Genomic DNA, 18602 nt, shown 5'->3' with positions numbered 1-18602 from the left:
ATGCAAATCTACTATGCACAATTTGCTTTTCCTTTGAAATATAAGAAAAAAAATCGTGTAAATTTCTTTTTTTCTTCCATCCTCCAGATCCCTGTTCTAGATATGACTACCATAAGACACAAACAAATAAATAAACAAATGAGTAAATAAATGAACAAATAGTTGTGTGAATAAATGTGCATGTATATATTTACATATGTACACATACATACATATGCACATGTGTGCACATATGTGTAAAATTATTTTATACATCTATTTATCAGTTCTTTCTCTGGATACAGATATTGTCTTTCTTCATATGTCCTTGATAGTTAATTTGGGTATTTATAATACACAAAATAATGTATTTGCTGAAAGTTGTTCTTAAAACAATATTGCTGTTACTATATACAATATTCTCTTCATTCTGCTCATTTTGTTCTTCATTATTTTGTGCAAGTCTCTCCATGTTTTGCTAAAATCAATGAGCTCATCATTTCTTATGCCACAGTAGTATTCCATGACAATTATATACCGCAACTTGTTTGGCCATTCCCCAATTGGTAGGAATCTTTTCAATTTCCAGTTCTTTGCCAACATAAAAAGAGCTACTATAAACACGTTAGAACATATAGGTTCTTTTCCTTTTTCCCTAATCATTTTTGAAAATACACCTAGCAGTGGCATTGCTGGGTGAAAGGATATAGGCAGAATATTTTGCATTTCAATAGCACATCAAGGTTTTGTTAATTCACTTTATAAATATGATTTTATTTTGTTCTGACAACGACACTGAGAATTTGGTACTACTATTATCCAAAATTTATGGAACTAAAGTACCCAGATGATTTTCACCACGACTTTTTGTTCACTTGCATCTGAATTACCCCCTGTACATCTCGGGCAATTTTTAGATCTGCGTGTAGAACTTTATGCTTTTACCAGTTATTTTTTTATGACATTCTCTTCATCTTTCTAGCATGTAATGATCTTTTGGGATCCTGCCTTTAATTTGAAATCAATTCAGCAAGCCCTAGCAGTTCAGTTCTATCTGCCAAAGAGACAACCATGCCATCCACTTTTTAATCTGACTTAAATGTCACCCACTAGAGAGTGAAGCACATATCCCTGGGACACTCCACTGAAGAGCAGACTTCAGATAGGTGTGAACGAATCAATCCCCACTCTTTGGGTTCTGTCTTCATTGAGTCATTTGCCCTTGTTAGAGCTTCAAACAGATTCTTGTGGTGGTAGTACTTGACCCAAGTGAATTCAGAAGTCCCTTCAATTTTCAAGCTCTTGAATGCAATTCTGAGTCAGATGGCTGCCATCTGGGAGGGCTCCCAGGTTTCTCTGTACCCATTTTCTGTGGATAGGTATCCATTTGCCCCAGGCAAGTCAAGAGTGATAATGTTTTGGGGAGCTATTGTTGTTTTCTCTTCTTGGAGCTAATTGAGGCAAAGTGGACTGTGTAGAAAATGGCTCAGCTGGTGAATGGTACCCTCAAGATATTCTAAATTGGGAACAAGCCCCTTGTCCAATCCAAGGAGCCAATGATATTTGCATATGGAGGCCACATTATATCTCCCCAAATTCCACCCTTGAATCTATTGGCAAATAACCTTAAACAATGCAAAATGGATAAGGAAGCAGTGATACTGTGCATCCACCATTGTAGAACAGGCAAAGTCAGTCATTAGATCAATTTTAAAGGTAATTTACTTAAGATGTGACTCAATTCCAATTCTGAATTTTGCAGCTTCTACTGTTCCTTGGAGCTTCCTCCTTGTTATATTAAGCATTTTAGTTAATGTAAAGGATTCCTGTTGATTGAAATGGAGGAGAAAGAGACACAAGGAGACAGACAGGTGAACAGACAGACAGAGACAGAGAAGGTGCTAGCCTTGAAGTCAGGAAAACCTGGGTTCATTTTCTATCTCTGACACTGTGATCCTCAGCAAGTCCCATCACCTATCAGTGCCCTCAGGCAGGTCTATAAGACTGCACATTATAAAGCCATATTGATGAAGGAAATTTATCTACCAGGAGTTTCCTAAATTAAATCACTGTTCTGGACCACCCCCTCCCCAGATACAAATAAAGACACTGCAAACATAATTGATACCACTGGTACAATAACCATGCATGCTGTGTTTAAACAAGCCCATGGATATAGATGTTAGATATAAACATCGAGCTCTTCCAGACACTAAGAGGATAGTTTCCCCTAGTGTTTGGGCAAGCCTGGGCACACTGTCTGAAAGGCTACATAACTGATTCTAGAGGTGAGGGGCTTTGAGTGACTTTGTAACCACAAACAGCTAGGTGGCACTGTAGTGGATAGAGCACTGGCCCTGAAGTGGGAAGTACCTGAGTTCAAATCTCACCTCAGACACTTAACAGCTGTTTGACACTGGGAAAGTCACAACCCCAGTTGCCTTAAACATCTGGGGCCATGTCCAGTCATCCTGATGTATTTCTTGCCACTGGATCCAGATGGCTATGGAGGAGAGAGTAAGGTTGGTGACCTTGCACAACCCTTCCTCACTTAAATCCAATTTACTGCAAGTAGTGACATCTGTCATGGTCCTCTTCAAGAATGAAAGACAACAACCACCACCACAACAACCACAACCATGAATGAAGGCATAAAGGAGAAGCAGGTGACATCAGCCAGGAGTTTGTCCATCTGATCTCCTGCTTTGATCCAGCGAGTGGCCAGAGGAGAACTGGGACTGGAACTTAGGCCCTCAGGCTCCACATTCATTATTCCTTCTACCCCTATACCCCCTGTCCAGACTCTTGTGATCATGTTCTGCTCAGGCTGTTATTTGTGCTAGAAATATCAAATCCAGTGTAACTGATTTCATGATAGCTTTGTTATTAAAGTGACGCAAACCAATGTTCTTCAATCAATTTCTGTTTTACTATAATTTATTTTATTTTAGTTTTCCAATTAATATGAAGTTATATTTTTTTCTCCTCCCCATGTGCTGCATCCTCTCTCAAATCCTTCATTCAATGTACCTTGTGTTTACTTCTCATAGAAAATAAGGCCTCCCAAATATTAGTAGAGACTAAAGAAAGTATCTGGATGAATGGGTGAAGTCAATGGGAGGTGAATGCTGTCATTTTAACTGTGTCTAACCCCAAAGGCTCCGTCACATCCTTCTCTCCAGATCTCTGTCAGAAAACTCCCTGCAGAACCTCTTCTCTCTCATCACAGCTCTTTCCACAGATGTTTCGCTTGAGGAAAAAGTGACTTTTCATGCCATATGAGTCTCAGACTGGAACATTTTTCTTTATCTGATTTCCCAACTCAGGAAGAAATGGTCACCAATACCCCCACTTAGATTCTAGAACTAGGAAGAACCTAGACCAACTCACTCACTCTCCAGGTAAGGGAACTAAGGCCTGTACTTCCCTGGACTCATACAAAGAGTAAAGTGCACAGCAAGGAGCAGATAAGAGATCCCAAACCATCCCCTTCCAAACAACTTTAAAATAATAAAGACAAATTCTAGATTGGCAGATTCAAAAAAAAAAAAGGGCCAGGGTGAGACTTTTTTTTTTTTTTTTACAGCTTAAAACAACAAATTAGGAGATCAGAATGAGATATCTGTCAAAATACATCCCCCATTCCTATTAAAAACACTAGCGAGCATAAGAAAAAATGGAACTTTCCTTAAAATGATAAGTGGTATCTACCTAAAACCATCAGCAAGCATCAGGATCAGTTAGAAGCATTCCCAATAAGATCAGGGGTGAAAGAAGGATGCCCATCATCACTACTATTATTCAATATTTTACCAGAAATGTTAGCTGTAGAAATAAGAAAAGAAAAAGAGATAGAAGGAATTAGAATAGGCAAGGAGGTAAGAAAACTATCACTTCTTGAAGATGATATAATGGTATACTTAAGAGAATCCTAGAGAATCACCTAAAAAACAACTTAAAACAATTAACAACTTTAGCAAAGTTGCAGGATATAAAATAAACCAACAGAAATTGTCAGCATTCCTATATATGACCAAAAAAGTCCAACAGCAAAAGAGGAGGAATTCCATTTAAAATAACTATAGGCATTCTATCTGCCAAGAGAAACCCAGGAATTATATGAACAGAATTACAAAACTTTTCACTCAAATAAAATCAAATATAAACAATTGGAAAAATATCAATTGCTCATGGCTAGGTTGAGCTAATATAATAAAAAATGATCACGCTACATAAATTAATTTACTTATTTGATGCCATACCTATCAAACTACCAAAAATTATTTTATAGAGCTATAAAAAATGATGAAATTAATCTGGAAAATGAAAAGGTCATGAATATCAAGGGAATTAATGAAAAAATGCAAAGGAAGGTGGCCTGACCATACCAAATCTAAAATTATAAGGTGGCAATCATCAAAAGTATTTGGTACTGCCTAAGAAATAGTGATAGATCAATGGAATAGGTTAGACATACAAGGCACAGTAGTAAACAACTATAGAAATCTACTATTTGATAAACCCAAAGACTCCAGATTCTGGGATAAAAACTCATTACTTGACAAAGACTGCTGGAAAATAGTATGGCAGAAACTAGGCATGGAACAACATATTACAGTGCATATCAAAATAAGGTCAAAATGGGTAAATGATTTAGACATAAAGGGTGATACCATAGGCAAATTAGGAGAGGAAGGAATAACTTACCTGTCAGATCTATGGAGAGGGTAAGAATTTATGACCAAAAAAGATATAGAGAACATTATGAAATTCAAAATGATAACTTTGATTACAATAAGCTTTTTGCATGAACAAAACTAATGCAATTTAGATTAGAAGTAAAGCAGAAAGGTGGGAAGCAATTTTTATTTCAAGTGTTTCTGATAAAGGCATCATTTCTCAAATATATATGGAACTGAATGAAATTTTTAAGAATTCTCCAATTGAGAAATGGTTAAATGATATGAATAGGCAGTTTTCAGATAATGAAATTAAAGCTCTCTATAGTCATAGGAAAAAAAGTTCTCAATCAATATCAATTAGAAGAATGCAAATTAAAACAACTCTGATGTACCACCTCATACCTATCAGATTGGTTAATATGACAAAAAAGAAAAATGATAAATGTTGGAGATTTGGAAAAGTGGGAACACTAATACATTGTTTATGGAGTTGTGAAGTGATCCAACCATTCTGGAGAGCAATTTGGAGTTATGCCCAAAGGGCTATAAAACTGTGCATACCCTTTGACCTATCAATACCACTACTAGGTCTATATCCCAAAGAGAACATAAAAAAAGGGGAAAGGACCCAAATGTACAAAAATATTGATAGCAGCTCTTTTTATGGTAACAAAGAATTGGAAATTGAGGGGATGCTTATCAACTGGGGCAATGAAATTTGTAATTGAACACGTTGTGGTATATGAATGGAATGGAGTACTATTGTGCTAGAAGAAATGGTAAACAGGCAGATTTCAGAAAAATGTGGAAAAACTTAAATGAACTGATTCTGAGTAAAGTGAGCAGAACCAGAAAAACATTGTATACAATAACAGCAACATTGTGTGATGATGAACTGTGATAGACTTAGCTCTTTTCAGCAATACAATGATCCAAGGCAATTCCAAAAGATTCATGATGGAAAATGCTTTCCACATCCAGAAAAAGAACTATGGAGTCCAAATGCAGATCAAAATGAACTATTTTGACTGTATTTGGGTTTTTTTTCTTTCTTGTTACTTTTCCCTTTTGTTCTAATTCCTCTTTTACAACATATCTAATTTAGAAACATATTTAACATTATTGTAATATATAACCTATATCAGATTGCTTGCCATCCTGGGGATAGAGGAGAGAAGAAGAAAAATTTTGAATTCAAAAATCTTACAAAAATGGTTGTTGAAAACTATCTTTACATGTGATTGGAAAAATATCATTAAGAAAAAATAAAATTAAAATTAAAATGGGTCTACATTTAAAATTAGAATGATATGTCTTTTATTGTAGTGAGAATCAGCCCAGAACCTAGGTGTCAGTAATACCAGCTAAGGGCCTTGGAGGCTATAATAGCAGAAGCAGCAATAGATTTAGAAGCTCTCAAGCTAGAGTCAGTAAGGGGATTTGGTCAGAACAAGATTCCATGGCACCCATGTGCTAGGACTGCATACAAAATTGGGTGATCTTTGGTGATACCACCTTATGAGTCACAATTTCATAGTAGAAAGAAGCTCTTGTACTCACAAAGGAGCAAGGTCTTTAGGAACAAGACCACTTGTGGATGAAAGTGATCAGGAGTCTTTCCTGGGTAATGATCAGAGCTCAATTCAGTGATCACACCTCTCCCTGGATCACAGTATCTGGGAAGCACCAAAAACTTCTAAACCTCCAGAACTAGCTCTAAAAAATGTAGGGGGAAAAAGCCTGAAGCTTGGGACAGTTCCCCACCACCACCACCCCAGGAACTCTAACAAAATTCAAAGTTAAGAAATAGGTGTGAAAATGAATGAACAACAAATACTACAGTGACAGGGAAAATCAAGATGCAAACTGCAAAGATAACAATAATGTCAAACAGCTACAAGCAAAGTCTCAAACAGAAAAAAAAGGTGAATTGGATTGAAGCTCAACAAGAATTCTTAGAAAAGTCAAAAGGATTTTAAAAATCAGAGTAGTAGAATAAAAATTTGGAAAAGAAATGAAAGCGATGCAAGAAAATTATGAAAAGACAATAACTTTGTAAAAGAGGTATAAAAACACTGAACAAAATAACAGAAAACAGAAGTGGACAAATAGAAAAAGAGATACAAAAGCTCATGAAAGATAATGATTTCTTAAAAATTAGAATTGGGAAAGTAGAAGCTACTGGCTTCTTATGATATCAAGAAATAATACTCAAAAGAGTAAAAAGTAGAAAAAAATATAAAATATATCATTGGACAAACTACAAACCTGGGAAACAGATGAAGGAGAAATAATTTGAAAATTATTGGACTAACTGAAGGCCATAATCAAAGAAAGAGCTTAGAAATTATATTTAAAGAAATTATAAAGGAAAACTTCCCCAATATCATAAAACCAGAGGGTAAAATAGAAATCTAAAGAATCCATCAATCATTTCCTAAAAGGAATCCCAAAATGATAATTCCCAGGAATATTATATCCAAATTCCAGAGCTCCCAGGTCAAAGAGAAAATACTTCAAGCAGCAAAAAAGAAACCATTCTAATAGTGTAGAGCCACACTCACTTTGACACAAGATTTAGCAGCTTCCATATAAAAAAGAGTTGAAGGCTTGAAATGTGATATTCCAGAAGGCAAAGGAGCTAGGATTACAACTGAGAATAACCTACCCAGCAAGATTGAGTATAGTTCTTCAGTGGGGGGAACTGACATTTAATGAGATAGAAGACTTGTAAGCTTTCATGATGAGAGAAAAGCAGATGAATAGAAAATTTGACTTTCAGATAAAAGACTCAAAAAAGAATAAAGAAGTAAGCATGAAAGAGAAATCATAAGGGACTTAATAAGGTAGAAGTGTTTACATTTCTATATGGGTAGATGAAATATGTAACTCCTAAGAACTTTATAATTATCAGGGTAGTTAGGAGTCTGCATAGATAGAGAGCACAGGAGTGAGTGTAGCAGAGATTTAAATATATATATATATATATATATATATATATATATATATATATATATATATATGGCTGAACTCTTTCCTTGAGGCATCCTAGGTAATCATTTAAAATGGTGAGATACTCTCTTGATCCAGAGAACCCCACAAAATCATGCAAGTCAAAGGGTTCAAACAGCCCAAGCTATCAAGGGCATGCATATCCAAAATGCTACCAAGTATTTGAAAGATGTCACATTGAAGAAACAATGTGTTCCTTTCCCTCAATACAATGGTGGAATTGGCAGGTGTGCCCAGGCTAAGCAGTGGGATTGGACACAGGGTTCATGGCCCAAAAAGAGTGCTGAGTTCTTGCTGCATATGCTTAAAAATGCAGAAAGTAATGCTGAACTGAAGGATTTATATGTGGATTCTCTTGTTATTGAGCATATCCAGGTTAACAAGGCCCCCAAAATATGATAGCATACTTACAAGTCTCATGGTTGAATCAACCCATACATGAGTTCCCCTTGCCATATTGACATAATACTGACTGAAAAGGAACAAATTGGGGCAGCTAAGTGGCACAATGGATAAAGCACCAACCTGGATTCAGGAGGACCTGAGTTCAAATCCAGCTCCAGACATTTACTAGCTTTGTGACCCTGGGCAAGTCACTTAACTCTCATTGCTCTGCAACAAAGAAAAAGAAAAGGAACAAATTGTTCCTAAACCAGAAGAGGAGGATGCTCAAAAGAACAAGTTATCCCCAAAGAAACTGAAGAAACAAAAGCTTATGGCACCAGAGTAAATGGGACATGAATATGAAAATAAAAGGGAAAGTAAACCATTTGTTACAATAAAAAAGTATATATATATATATATATATATATGTATATGTATATATTATATATATACATATATATAATATAAACACATAAAAGAGGAGCACAAAGAACATTCTAGGGGTAAAAAGGGGGTAGGCAATACTTGAATCTCACTCTCATCTGAATTGGTGCAAAGAGGGAAGAATACACACACACACACATTCATTCAATTGGGTATAGAAATCTATTTTACCCAGCAGGAAAGGAAGAGGCAAAGGGAATTGTTAAAAAGGGAGGGTGACAAAAGGGAAGAATAACTAGGGGAGGTACTGTCGAGAAACAAAACAAACTTTTGAGTAGGGACAGGATAAAAGGAAATGGAGAAGGATAAACAGAAGAAAACAGGATTAGGAAAAAGCACAGTTAGTTGCCGTAACTGAATCTGAATGAAATGAATTCACCCATAAAGTAGAAGTGCATAGAATAATGGTTTAAAAAACAGAATCCAACAATATGTTGTTTGAAAGAAATATTAGTGAAACATAGAGACACACAAAGAAAAAAAAACATTGGCTGGAGATGACTCTTATGCTTCAACAGAAGTAAAAAGAAGTAAGGAAGAAGTAAAAAGGGCAGGGGTAGGAATTATAATCTCAGAAAAAGGAAAAGCAAAAATAAACCAAATTAAAAGATAAGCATTTATTTTTTACATCTTGCTAAAAGGCACCATGGGAAAGTAATAGCAATACAAATGTATATGCAATAAACAGAATAGCATCTAAATTCTTAAAGGAAGAATTAAATGTGTTATAGGAAGAAATAGACTGTAAAACTATACCAATGGTGGACCTCAATGTTTCTCTTTCAGAACTATTTTCAGCTCATAATGCAATATGTGTTTGTGTGTGTGTGTGTGTGTGTGTGTGTGTTCAATAAAGGGTGTTGAAAGCACAGACTGAAAATTACTTGAAACCTCTTTGCCTGGGATGCTGAAGGAGGCAGCCATATGGCCCAGTCTCTTTCCCCTCTATCCTAGGTATGTAGGACTTCTGAACTTTTGGAGCCATGTACTCTCTCTTTACTAATATTTAATATGTTTTAATAAATTCTTAATTCCAAAAAAAGAAAGAAAAAAGAAAATAACTTGAAAACTAAACAATGTAATCCTAAAAATGAGTGGGTAAAAGGACAAGTTATAGAAAAATTAATAATTTCATTAATTATAATAATAAGGCAACATACTAAAATTTATGGAGTACAGACAAAAAAGTATGTGGGAAAAATTTATATGTATGTATAAATAAATAAGTATATGTATAAATAAATAAAAGAACAGATCAATGAATTGAGCATGCTATGAAAACAACCTAGAAAAAGAACAAATTTACAATTTACAATTAAACAACAAAATGGGAATCTTGAAAATCAAAGGAGAGATTGACTTTTTTATTTAGAATTTTTATTTTTCCAAATTACATATAAAAATATTTTTACATCAATTTTTAAAAACTTTGTGTTCCAAATTATTTTCCTCCCTCCCTATCCCTCCCAAAGAACTCAAGCAATTCAATATAAGTTATACATGACTAGTCATGCAAAACATTCCCACATTAGCCAGGTTGTGAAAGAAAACAGACAGAAATAAAACTTCAGAAAAAGGAACTAACAAAATCATTATGATTCAATTTGTAATCAGATACCATCAGTTCTTTCTCTGTACATGGATAGCATTTTTCATAAGTTCTTCATGGTTGTCTTGGATCATTGCATTGCTGAATATAACCAAGTCATTCCTAACAGTTCATCTTACAATATTGCTGTTATTTTGTATATAGTACATTTCATTTTGCATCAGCTCATGTAGATCTTTCCAGGTTTTTCTGATAGCATCCTGTTCATCATTTTTTTATAGTAAACTACATTTATATAGTACTTTAAAGAGAAATTTCCTTACAATAATCCCATGAGGTTGATTATTGCAACAACAGTAATAGATAACATTTATATAATACCTCATATAGTATCTGACAAAGAATTTTCTTCACAATAGCCCAGCAAAGTAAGTACCATATGTTTTATCAAGATCATCATCAATCAATCCTCCTTCTCATCAATCAATCATCTCTATAAATCAATTCTTGTCATCATCAATCAGTCCTCCTCCTCAATCAATCCTCATCTTCATCTAATCATCATCAATCCATTCATCATCATCATCTTACATTGCTCTTGTCTCTGCTTCAAAATTTTTCAGTTACTCTTGCTGTCTCCCTCCATCATATTCCCTCCCCATGATATTTACTCTATCCCTCCTCAAAAGTATTTTGCTTCTGTAACAATTGAAATGATGCCACCTGCTAGAGACTTACTGTAGGAAAGCTCCAACATGAGGAGAGGGCCTCTGAGGTCAGGACCATGTGGCTTTCTTTGGTGTCAGGAAGTGATGTTGGCTTGTGGGAGGAAGAAGGGGGAGGCTGGCACTCTGTCTTGCTTTTTTTTTTTTCCTGAGGACTCTGGTGGAGAGTAGAACTAGAAATGCATTCTCCCTTTAATAGATAGATGAATCTAGGCCTTTCTCTCTCTCTTTACCAAATTCTTATTCTCCTTAATAAATTCTTAAAAGTCTAACTCTTGCTAAAGCTTATAATTTATTGGCGACCACTCATTAGATATTTTAGAGAGTATATCTAGAATTTTAGCCCTTACACTTCTGACTGCTCCCTCCCCCAATATACCATTCCTTCTTTCACCCCTCCCCCCTTATCCACTTCACCTCATACTTTCCTGCAGGGTTAGATAGATTACTCTAGCCAATTGAGTGTTTATGTTATTCCTACTTTGAGCCAATTCTGATGAGAGTAAGGCTCAGGCACTTCCCCACTTCTGCTCCATCTTCCCTGTCACTCCATAAGCTTTTTCTTGCTTCTTTTATGTGAGATATGTTACCCCATTCCACCTCTCACTTTCCCTTTCTCCCAGTGCATTTCTCTCTCACCTGAAATATTATTTAAAAAAAAAAGATATCCTTCCTTCATATTCAACTCAAACCTGTGCCCTCTGTCTAAATATACTCCATTCACTTGCCCTAATAATGAGAAAGTTCTTTTGAGTTACAAGTATCTTGTAGGAATGTAAACAGTTTAACCTTTTAATATTAATTATGATTTCTTTTTCCTGGTTACCTTTTTATGTTTTTCTAGGGTCTTATATTTGAAAGTCAAATTTTCTATTCATCTCAGGTCTTTTCATCATGAATGCCTGAAAGTCCTCTCTTTCATTGAATTTCCATTTTTCCCCTGAAAAATTATACTCAGTTTTGCTGGGTAGGTTATTCTTGGTTGCAATTCCTTTTCCCTCTTGAATATCATATTTCAAGTCCTCCAATCCTTTAATGTAGAAGCTGCTAGATTTTGTTTTATCCTGACTGTGGTTCTACAATACTTAAATTGTTTCCTTCTAGCTGCTTGTAATATTTTCTCCTTGACCTGGGAGTTCTGGAATTTTGTTTTTTGGGGTTTTCTGTTGTTGTTGCTGGGGGTTTTTTGTTTGTTTTTTCCAGGTCAACAAGGGTTAAGTGACTTGCCTAGGGTGACACAGCTAGTAAGTGTCAAGTGTCTGAGGTCAGATTTGAACTCAGATCCTCCTGAACCCAGGGCCAAAGCTTTATCCATTGTGCCACCTAGCTTCCCCTGAGATAAACATTAAAAGTTAAAACCATTAAAACTAATAAATGAAACTAGGAACTGGTTTTATGAGAAAAATACATAAACCAATGATGAATTCAATTTTAAAAAAATAAATTACTAAAATCCAAAATGAAAAGGGTAAATGCACCACCAAATGATAATAAAATTGAAGCAATTATTAGAAGACATTTTGTCCAGTTATACTCCCATTAAACTAACAATCTAAGTGAAATGTATCAATATTTTAAATATATAAATTGCCCAGAAAAACAGAAGAGGAAAAAGAATGCTTAAACAACTTTCTCTTTAAAAAATAAATTATTGAAAAAGTCACCAATGAGCTCCCCAAGAAAAAATTTCCAGGACCAGATTGATTTAAAAGTGAATTCTACCAAATATTTAAGGAATAATTAATTTCAATATTATATACTTTTTAAAAATGGGTTTAGCTCTTTCCTTTTGGTGAGCTTCAAGCAGACTGGAGAGGAACTGTACAGCTGACTCCCACTACAGACTTTCCCCCATCCCCTCCCCATTTTTCCCTCCAGGAGGCTAACTGTTACTCAATTTCTGAGCACAAACAGAGGGTCTGGGGCCATGTCAGGCAACCCTAACTGAGGCCTCCATGAGGCAGGCACCAGCTGGAAGCAGGACTTTTCCCGCCCAGTCTGTGAGAAGCAAGTGGCTGTCAGACTCCGCAGCGCAGCCAGGGGATCAATGGCCGGAACGATGGTGTAGATGAGGAAAAGGATGAGACCTGTCCAGCCCCAGGATCTTCAAATCTGAGTTTAGAGCCCAAGGGCGAGAAAGGCTGGTGGTGCCTGATCCACCACCAGTACCAGGAGGTCATCCACCACGTGCAGCAGCGAGAAGAACTGTGTTGAGTTCAAAAAGAAACAAATTAACAGATGCACTTGAACAAGCCAACCAGCTGTTTAACAGAGTGTCCCAAGCAAGAGAAGCAGCCCTAGATGCCCAATTTCTTGCTTTGGCTTCAGACTTGGGTAAAGAAAAAGCAAATCAGTTGCATTCTGAGATGAACTTATTTGATCCAACATCATATGGGCCTAAATTCGACTTGAATCACTTGAAGTACAAGGAAGTGCTAGTGAGGAAGAACCTCTTCATATTGGATTCTTACCTGATAATTCCTGGCTCCAAGTAGGAATAATATCAGTAAAACACTTCAAGAATGCTCCAACATTCCACTTTTTTGTTTGGTTCATTCAAGACTGATCCTCCTATGCCAAAGCAACGGAATGAATGGCAAAGAAGAAAAGATAAGCAAGAAGAAGGAAGGGCCATGCCTGCTGAGTTGAAAAAAATGGAGGAGTCCCAAAAAGAGGCTACAGAAAAGGAGGTAGAATATATCTTGGGATTACTGCGGACATATTTTAGAGAAGAGCCTGAGACTCCCATATCCTTCTTTGACTTTGTGATTGATCCAGATTCTTTTGCACGAACTGTGGAAAACATTTTCCATGTTTCCTTCATTGTAAGAGATTGTTTTGTGGGGGCAGCTAGATGGCACAGTGGATAAAGCACTGGCCTTGGATTCAGGAGGACCTGAGTTCAAATCCAGCCTCAGACACTTGACACTTACTAGTTGTGTGACCCTGGGCAAGTCACTTAACCCTCATTGCCCTGCAAAAAAAATACCTAAAAAATTAAAAATTAAAAAAGAAAGAGATGGTTTTGTAAGAATAAGGTTTGACCAAGATAAACTACCAATAATAGAGCCCATTACCCAGGGTAATAAAGAAAGTGAACACCCAAATCAGGCACCAAGATATTATATCACTGAGTTATCAAGACTGGAAGGACATTGTGAGAACTTTTGAAATTTCACAGCCTATGATCTCTCCTTCTTGCTGTAGCAAGTAAAATCCAAGCTTGCTAAGGTGTCTCAAATGAAAACTGGTGCCTTATATGGAAAGAAGCACATATCATTTATTGTATTATGAAGTGTGTTTTCCAGAGAATTAGATGTTTAGGGTTTGTTTACATATTTTTTATTTATTGTTTATAAAGCTGCCTTGCTTTCCTATGATTAAAGACATTTACTGCCCCCCCCCCAAAAAAATGAAAGAAAGAAACAGACCCCAGGTGGTGAGTTATTAGAAGTGAGGCCAGCTCTTCAAGTTAACTGAGCAGGAAGCAAGTTTGGGGTTTGAATCAGTCTTTGCTAGAGCCAGGAGCTTATCCGTTTTTCTCTTCCTCTATTTCCTTGTCCCTGGCTTTATTAACTTCATCTCTGTTGTAAATTTTATGCCCATTAATAAAACCTGATTTGTTGTGGGAAAGAGGCTGTTAATCTCCTTTCTTAATGGCCTGGGAGAAATAACTAAAAAAGGCAGTTTGGAAGGGAGGAAACTTTGGACCTGGAGATCTCTTCATTATTTTCTGAACCCCAATATTACAGTGAGCCACCCAATTAACTCTCCCCATAATTAATTTGGCCCCTACAGAGGCAAAAAAGGAGTTAACAGAAAAACCTAAGACCCAAGTTCTAATTTAGATATGAGCTCTAAAAGGGATTCAGACCCCAGTTAATGGAAAACTTAAGACTTGAGTCTTCATTAATACAAGTCAGGGCCTAGGTTCTCATGTACCCATAACAAGAACATACAGAGACCGGTCATAGAGATCTTAACTATAACAATGATACACAATGATACACTGACAGGGAATAGAAATTCTACTGATAAATGAAGATATTTTTAAACTAAGTGTGGGAATCAAAAAGTGACATGCACAGAAAAGGCCAAATTTGTCCCCAGATTCACCTTATAACATGTAACCCCTAAAAACACACCTCCACAGAAAAAGGTACTTGCCCCTGGGGTTGGCTTAGGACCCCAGGAACTCCAAATTAGGATAAGCCCTCCCCTGTATCTCCCCAAGGTGGAGAATATTATAATGAGTAGGACAGGCCCTCCCCTGTACCTCCCTAAGGTGGAGATTATTATAATGAGACTGATAATCAATTTATCCATACTATAAAAAAAACTATATTTTCTTTCCCTATTTGAGAGATACCTTTCCATTTTTCTTGTTCTCTCCCTGTGTTCACTCACAGTATTGCAATAAAACTTGGGAAAATGAAAAATGGGTTTAACTCTGCCCAAGGGGCTATGGGACTGTTCATACCCTTGACCCAGTGGTACCACTGCTGGGTCTGTATCCCAAGGAGACCATAGAGGGGGGAGGGGGATCCACATGTACAAAAATATTTGTAGCATCTCTTTTTGTGGTGATGGATAATTGGAAATTGAGGGAATGCCCATCAGTGGGGAAATGGCTGAACAAGTTGTGGTATATGAATATGATGGAATGCTGTAAGAAATGATGAGCAGGAGGAGGTCAGAGAAACCAGGAGAACATTGTATACAGTAAAAGCAACATTGTGTGATGAACAATGGGGATAGACTTGGCTCTTCTCAAGAGTGCAACAATCCAAGACAGTTTCAAAGAACTCATGATAGAAAATGTTCTCAACATCCAAAAAAACCCCAAAAAAACTGCGAATTGTGAATACAGATTGAACTATGGTTCTTTCTACTTTTGAGCTGTATTTTTTCCTTCTTTTTTGAGGTTTTTTTCCTTGTGTTCTGATTCTTCTTTCACATGATAACTAGTGTAGAAATATGTTTAATGTGATTATGCATATATGGCCTATATCAGACTGCTTTCCATCTTGGGGAGGAGGGAGGGAAGGGAGGGCGGGAGAAAAAAAATTGGAACTAAAATTCCTGTGAAGACAAAAGTTGAAAGCTATCCATATATATATATATATATATATATATATATATATATATATATATATATATATATATATATACATATATATATATATAAAACTGGAAAATAATAAAATACTGAAAAAAATGGTTTTAAAAAGAAGTCTTGGGGGCAGCTAGGTGGTATAGTGGATAAAGTACCAACCTGGATTCAGGAGGACCTGAGTTCAAATCCAGATTCAGACACTTGACACTTACTAGCTGTGTGACCCTGGGCAAGTCACTTAACCCTTATTGCCCCAACCAAAAAAAAAAAAAGTCCTATCAACTATCTTTTATGAAATAAATATAGTTTTGATACCTAAACCAAGAACAGCAAAAACAGAAAAAAAAACCCCTTAGGCCAATTATCCATTATTACAATTACTATTCAATATTGTATTAGAAATACTAGCTAAGGGGGCAGCTAGATGGCACTGTGGATACAGCATTGGCCATGGATTCAGGAGGACCTGAGTTCAAATCCAGACTCAGACACTTGACACCTACTAGCTGTGTGACCCTGGGAAATACACTCAACCCTCATTGCCCCACCAAAAAAAAAAAAAAAAAAGAAAGAAAGAAAGAAAAAAAAAGAAAAAGAAAAGAAAAGAAATACTAGCTAAAACATTGAGAGAATAAAAAGAGGTGATGAGGAAACAAAACTACCAGTCTTTGCAGAACAGACAATGGTATACTTAGAGAACCCAGGGAATCAATGAAAAAAACAGGTGAAACAATGAAAATTTTCATAAAATAAACCCACATAAATCATCATCATTTCTATAGATAATCAATAAAACCCAACAGGAAGAGAAACAAATTGAAAATTCATTTAAAATAAGCATAGACATTATAAAATACTTGGGACTTTACCTGCCAGGACAAAGAAAGTGACTATATGAACACAATTACAAAACACTTTTCACACAAATACAAATCAGAACAAATGTAACTACATTAATTGCTCATTTATAGCCTGAGCCAATATAGTAAAAATGACAATTCTCCCAACATTATTTTTACTTATTCAGTGCTATACCAAACTACCAAAACTTATTTTATAGAGCTAGAAAAAATAATAACAAAATCCATCTGCAAAAACAAAATATAGATGGAATATTATTGTGCTATAAGAAATGACAAGAAGCATGATTTCAGAAAGGCCTGGAAAGACTTATATGAACTGATGTATAGTGAGCAGGACCAGCGGAATGTTGTACATAGTGACAGCAATACTGTTCGATGAAAAACTGTGAATAACTTAACTACTCTTAGCAATACAATACCAAAACAATCTGAAAGAACTAATGATGAAGCATACTATCTACCTCCAAAGAAAGGATTGATATTGATTGAACACAGATTAAAGCATGCTATTTGTTACTTTCTTTCATTTTTTCCTTTTATTCAAATTAGGGGGATAACTTAAAAATGGGAAGACCTATATGAACTGTGAAGAGAAGTGAGCAGAAGCAAGAGATTTGAAGATTGTGAAAAGTAACAGCAATGTTGTAATAATGATCAACTGTGAAAGACTTAGCAGCTCTCAACAATATAATAATTCAAAATAATTCAAGAAGATTCATAATGAAAGAAATGCTTTTTACCTCCAGAGAGAAAATTGATGAAGTCTGAGTGCAAATTGAAATATGAATAAAGGAAATCAGAAAAGGAAATTTTCTCTTTTTTTCTTGATTTTAGTGATATGGATTTTCTTGGATTTGATTTTCTTGATTTTAGTTATATGGCTAATGCAAACATATATTTTGCATAATTTCACATGTATAATTGATATATCACTTGACTTCTCATTGAGTGTGGGAGCAATGGGAGGGCAAAAATTTTAAACTGAAAATAATTTTAAATGAATGTTAAAAATAAATTGTAAAAATGATCCCTGATCACATCATGCCAAGTCTTTCACAATTACTTTTTTTTTTTTGTGGGGCAATGAGGGTTAAGTGACTTGCCCAGGGTCACACAGCTAGCAAGTCTCAAATGTCAAGTGTCTGAGGCCAGATTTGAACTCAGGTTCTCCTGAATCCAGGGCAGGTGCTTTATCTACTGCACCACCTAGCTGCCCCCCCCACACAATTGCTTTTAAACCTTGATTCTTCCTCTGTTGATTATCTCCCATTAATCCTATATATCTCCCATTCATACTCAGTTGTTCATACCATGTTGTCTCCCCAATTAGACTGAGCTTCATAGGAGTGCCTTTGATTTTCTCCACAGCACTTAACATATTTTAAGTGCTAAATAAAAGATTGTTAACTAACTAACCAGGTCTCCTTTTAATATTCCTAAATGGTACTTTTAGGGAATAGGGGTTTGGAGATAGAAAAGGAAGGAAAGAAATCATTGGAGACTTCCCTCCCTCAAGGGACAGGGAAGTGGGGAATCCAAGACATCTGAGGGAAGTGGTAGAGAAAGAACTAGAAAATGGCTCCAAATTTCTGGGTCTCAAGCAGCCCAGCATTAGACCCCTGTACTTCTGGCACATCGACTTTCCTTCTAGTCTTGTATCTAATCACCTTGAAGTCACTGTAAATGAAACTCACCATGTTTGAAGTGCCTGGAGATCAATTACAACTCATGTTTCACCAGCTGCAGCTACCACTGATTGGGGCAGCTAGATGACACAGTGAGTAGAGCACTGGCTCTGAAATTGGGAGGACCTAAGTTCAAATTTCACCTCAGACACTTAGCATCTGT

General features: G+C 36.0%; 1 protein-coding gene and 1 pseudogene across 7 annotated transcripts in view; one reads left to right on the top strand and one right to left on the bottom strand.

Moving 5' to 3' along the window:
• SGCZ (sarcoglycan zeta) overlaps window positions 1-18602 on the bottom strand; it is a 623247-nt gene that overhangs the window by 456783 nt on the left and 147862 nt on the right. The window lies entirely within an intron of this gene.
• On the top strand, window positions 12703-14063 carry LOC122731121 (annotated as a pseudogene).

The sequence above is a fragment of the Dromiciops gliroides genome, chromosome 6, assembly GCF_019393635.1.
Source record: "Dromiciops gliroides isolate mDroGli1 chromosome 6, mDroGli1.pri, whole genome shotgun sequence".
Lineage (NCBI taxonomy): Eukaryota > Metazoa > Chordata > Mammalia > Microbiotheria > Microbiotheriidae > Dromiciops > Dromiciops gliroides.
Note: the sequence above shows the minus strand (reverse complement) of the source record. Positions and strands in the feature narration are given on the sequence as shown.